The 5,351-nt window shown below is 51.9% G+C and overlaps 1 pseudogene; it reads right to left on the bottom strand.

The window, feature by feature from the left end:
- Positions 1–457: 457 nt before the first annotated feature.
- Positions 458–4,006, bottom strand: LOC146178154 (putative phosphorylase b kinase regulatory subunit alpha pseudogene; annotated as a pseudogene).
- Positions 4,007–5,351: the final 1,345 nt, after the last annotated feature.

Consider the following 5,351-nt stretch of genomic DNA (forward strand, 5'->3'; position numbering starts at 1 on the left):
AAGCGCTAAAAAATTTCACTTTCGCTACGGGATAACGCACATATTCAATGCGTAGAGCGGTGCAGATTAAAAAAAATACCATCAAGCACCATCTCAAGGTAATGTCGATTCACAGCAATATAGTCCAGCCAAACGGGTGACAAGCATGCTTCCACGTTGGAAACGCGCCGCAATAACTGCGTCTAACATAGCACTCTTAGCATGTATGTATGGTTAGATTTGGTCAGCGTTGCATATAGTAAAGAGTTGGTTCCCGCTTCCTCGCATGGTTTATCGAAGCTATATCGTACAGACAAAGCTTGCTATCAGATATCGTTTTGCAAAGCGGGTTCCTAATTTCACTCGTGGTTGTGCGTCGACTTCAGTTCTGTTCCACGTGTATGCCTAAACTATGAAACTGTCGAAACACTCGTAGGTAATGATGCAGATAAACTTTCCCTAAAAATATAGCCCGTAATCAAGACACGGGACAATCCGCCAGTACATTGGTCAGCTGGTGGAAGCTGTACGCCAAAGCGCGCACCAGGTAGGTCATTGTGCCAAAGGCACCACTGGGTGCTGAGTCGTAGAAGCGCTCGCAGATCCCCACCTTCGCCTCACAAGGGATGATTGGCGGCGACACGCAGCAGCAGAGCGTCGAGTCACCCTCACACAGGCGCTGGTCTTCGAGGAAGAGGTTGTGGGCACGTTGCACAATGCGCTCGACGTCCACCGGCTCCTGGAACTTTTTCATGGTTCCCGAATCCACGGCCATGCTGAGGACCATAAGCGTCTCCACCAGGAGCTGCCGGTACTCGGGCTCGGGGATCCTGTTCAGCATCTCCTCGACTTTGAGCGCGAACTTGAATTCCCCGGCTGTCATTTCCCTGGTGAGGCCCCATGGCAGGCATTGGCCGCGAATCCAGACTCCCGGACAGCGCTCGAGGACGAACCAGACGCACGAGTAAAAGCCCACGGGCACGCGATTGAGGGCGCCGTCCAGGCGCCTCCTTCGCTGCCACAGCCCATGCTGGTTATCTGCTGGGGCCACCAATAAGCCTTCGCTCGTCTCTGCGTCGTGCACAAACGTTCGCGCCAAGCTACGCTTGTATGAAACGAAGCTGGTGTGCATGGATTCCGCCGCCGAGATAGTCTGCAGGCCGATGAGTTCACGACCGCTCAGAATGGTTAGCAGTAGCGACTGCATCTCGTACGGGCTCAGGCTGAGCAGCAGTTCGGCAGTGTCTTGGTCCTTAATTCGAGCAGTGCGTGCCAGTTCCGATGCCATCACATGTATGATGAGCCCGACACGCAGGCGAAGCATCCCCTCGAATAGGTGCGAGTCCGTTTGGATGAAAACGGCCAAGTAGGCCAGCAGCTCCTGCGTAAGCATGGCCATGCTTTGGTCTCCCCTGTGCACTTCGCTTATGATGTTACGGAGTTCCTTGTTGGAAAGCGGGCGCGTGATGACTTGCTCGTTGTGTGGAGGCATGCCCACCGTGACCTGCTTCTGCCGCACAAGCAGGTCAGTCACAGATTTGGCAAGATCCTCGACTCTCTTGCCGAGAGACCCAGCAAAGTGGCGCACGAGACCCCATTTATGCTCTTGGCAAGCGCGGTCATAAAAATCGTGGAAAAGGTTCCACACGGTGACCACTGTTTGAGGACGCCCCAAACCGGTGTCCCAGTTGAAGCCCTTGTGGATGGATAAGTACTGCAGTATGTCGCCCTGCTCCTCCATCGATTCCGTCTCGCGTAGGGTCGTGAGCAGCTCCAAATCTGTGACTTGGTCAAATTGGAACTCGGAGACAAACCGGAATGGCACAAGCTGATCCTCTTCGTAAGAAGACCTGCGCGAGACCAGCCGGGAAGGCATCAGGGAGGCCTGTGCTGATGTTCCGGGACTGACGAGCGTTGTGAATGGGTCGTCAGGACTCTCCTGTCCTGTAAGTGATCGAGACCGACGGATGAGACCCGAGGCAACCGATTTAACTCGACCGAGAGTTACAGGGGAACCCGCAATGCTGACACGCGGCTGCGATGAGCTCCTCTGCGGTACCAGTGATATACTCCCCGGGCTGCGGCTAGGAGGGCACGCAGCCATCTCGCTGTCAAGGTAGTCTTGCACAATGGCAGGCAGATTATCGGGCTCGCCAAACTCATAATTTCTGAGGAAATCTAGGCTAGCCACGGACGACGTTCTGATGAACTCTTCAATGCGTTTCAGGGAGACACGCGTGCCATGCACGTAGCCACTGACGAGCTTCTTCAAAGTCTTGCGGAGACTGTTGGGAACTTTGTCATGAATCAGATGCCTCGAGCTAATGGTCACGACCATAGTGGGCCGTCCGGGCACGTTCCAGTGGGCACGAATCATGGCTACGTCTGATCGAAGCGTGCTAGCGAAGAGGTCTACATCATTCAACAAGTGAAACTCTTGGCTGTCAAGGTTCTGCGGCGTGAAGACGCATGTCCTGTTCTTCACCTGGTATATCTTGCTGGTAGCAACCAGTCCGACGTCCTTAGACAGGCGCCCGGATAGCGCCATCTTGTTGTGCTTTCCAAGGTGTGAGTACAGCTCGCCAAGCATGTGGGCTGGATGAACTTCGAAGGGGTAAACTTCTGCCACCGTCTGAATTTCCGGGTGGATTATGGATATTTTTTCTTTCACTTTCTCATCCTCAGCCAACAGGACCACTTGGACTATCAATTCGGGTCTCGGCAAGGATCTCAAACGCCTGTTAAGCGGGTCCAGTTCGCCAGGAGCCAAGAATTCTTCCTCGAGAAGTTTACCCAGTATATACAGCGACTGAGCCCACATGAAAGGGATCTCTCCGATAGGCACCCGTACCTGAGTGTGGGGATGTTCGCATTCCCGGTTCGCAGCATCTGCGGGAACAGTATACATTTCGGGCACTAGCTTAAGGTCATCGTCAGTTTTGATCAGTAATCGGTCAAGAAGTTCAGAGTACTTGTCCACCTCGTTCCTATCTTCGCGGAAGCAGGCGTCGATGACAAGGTAACAGAAGAAGAGGGGCCATTCGCATTCAATACCTTCGAACACTTGCAGCTCCCATGGTTCGTAGTGTAGTCTTCTCGAGTCCTCACGAGCGGTCTTGTATCCGTCGCGAAGAAATCGCTTACAGCCGTATTTTCCTTGCAGCTTCTGCACTATAGCCGTGCGAGTCTGGGAAATGATACTGGGTTCATCGACGGCGAACGCAGGAAATCCTACCACCGACAGGAGAGCCGCGTCCACCTCCTTGGAATTTGACTCCCTGGGCAGCATGGAGCGAAGCACTGCGTCGCACTTCTGCGTCTCGTCTGACAGAACGTGGATGACAGAGGCTGGCCCACCCCGGCACCCGAACAGGTCCAATTCACTCATGGCTTCCAGCGCTGCCTTGGCTGCACCCACAGAGCTTGCGTTGAGCTCGCGAATTCCCTGGTTGGTTTTGTCGCCGCGTTCCCACATGCCGAAATCCGGGATACAGTACGCGTTCTCGATGTAGAACACCAAATTCTGTATGAAGGCAACTTCGTCCAAGTTGAAGATAACCTGCACTCCCGATGCAGTAAGCTGGGCAAGGACAAGCAAGTACAGTGACGTTGCGTCGATCTGCAGGTGGCCCCAGTCCTGGTCGCCCACGCACGCCTCGCCAGTGGCCGCGTCGAACTTGGCGTGCAGGCAGTCGGTTGCGCTCTGCGTTTCCTTGAACCGCTCGAGCTTGTCCTTCTGGTTCATCATGGACACGAGGAGCCCCCGCATGAGCTTCACGGAGCGGTGCTCGAGCTCGTAGGCCGTGGCTTTGTCCTCGTCGACATCGGCGTTCTTCTTGTATGCCAGGGAAAGGGCCCACATCGCGAGTACGCAGTACACATTGTCGCGGACCCAGGCATGGTGGCCGCTAAACTTTTGGCCCGGTATCAGACCGGTCACGGGGTCCTGGTGCTCGATCACGGTGCGGTACAGCGTGTTGTAGAAATAGTCAAGCCGGCCGCTCTTGGAATTCTGCCGACGGTGCATGGTCGAAGAGTTTCCCCTCCAGCTGAGCAGGAGATCCTTTCCAAGGGCTTTAGGCTGACCTGCTATTTAGGAAACTAAGGCGTCGGACCAAAAGCAATGGCGGCTGCTCGCGCTTGCACGAACAGTCTTCTCAGCACGCGGCAAGGTTCTGACGTTTTCTTCTCCTCTCGTCCAAGGCCACGAGAATGGAAGACCCTGCAGGCATCGAAGAGCTGGCGATGATTATGATGATGTTCTCAGTCATAATTTGGCCCACATCCACAGCGGAATTGGCCAGGGTGTATTGCAGATACTAAAGATATGTAGACAAGCAGTGAAGCATTCAGATAATTATGAGTGTTAGACTAGAATTCAAGCAAAAAAATCAAAAGGAAAAGAAAAAGCAATGAATTCTCATTTTAGCAGTGGAATCTACCTGGTAAGTTTATATAATCGTGAACAGAAGCGCACTGGTTTCAAGGCATATTACTTGACGCTTGCCCCGAAGGAGAGGACAATGGGAAGAATGAGAGGAAGCTCTTACCTGGCAAGGGGGGTCTCTAAGTAAATTGTACGGATAGAGTAGAAGCGAACCGCTGGAAGAGAAAAAAATGGTCTATACGGACTCAGTTTCGCTACAAAACTCACAAAGGTTAGTAAGAGGTAAACGCGAACGACATAACGATTTAATTGCGGTATTCTGCAGCACACGAGAGTCATGGATACCTCACTTTGCCTTGAAGTACACATCCGCACACCGGCCATTTCAGATGTCGATTATCCGCTGTAGCAAGGAGAGGCTCACGGCTCAGGTGGCGTTGAGAGCGTGCTATAGTTAAGTAGGCAGTATTTGGGATGTACGGGAAAATAGGGCCCCAAAGGGCGTACTTAATTTTCTAAAAAATCAGCCCTCTTATTAGATTTAATACTACAGTGGCCATGGACCCAGTAAAAGCGTACTTCTACAATATGAGGTGGAATAAAAAACATAAAGGGAACGGCAGAGCAGATTATCATCGAATTTTCGAGCGCTGTCAAGACGAAAAGACTGTCAGAAAGTAAAATTACCTTAGAAGTATTAGGAATTTTTATTAGGGCCAACTCAACGGCCAGAAACTCAGCTAAAAAAAAAAATAGGCGTATAGTCAGAGATCCAAAATGAATAACTCCAGTCAAGAGCACGGGAGTATGGCAATAGCTGCTTTTTCATTCTGCTGCGAGGTATCCGTAAAAATGGCAATATAGTTGAGAAAATTGCCTAGGTACATCTATATAAGGTCATTTAATACATTGGCAGACAAATTCTTAGCATTCCCTGGAATGGTGTCATCAAATGAGAATACGGTATCAGGCCGCCGGTGATTAA

This window comes from Amblyomma maculatum, chromosome 9, assembly GCF_055883805.1.
Source record: "Amblyomma maculatum isolate TAMU_Amacu chromosome 9, ASM5588380v1, whole genome shotgun sequence".
Taxonomy (NCBI): domain Eukaryota; kingdom Metazoa; phylum Arthropoda; class Arachnida; order Ixodida; family Ixodidae; genus Amblyomma; species Amblyomma maculatum.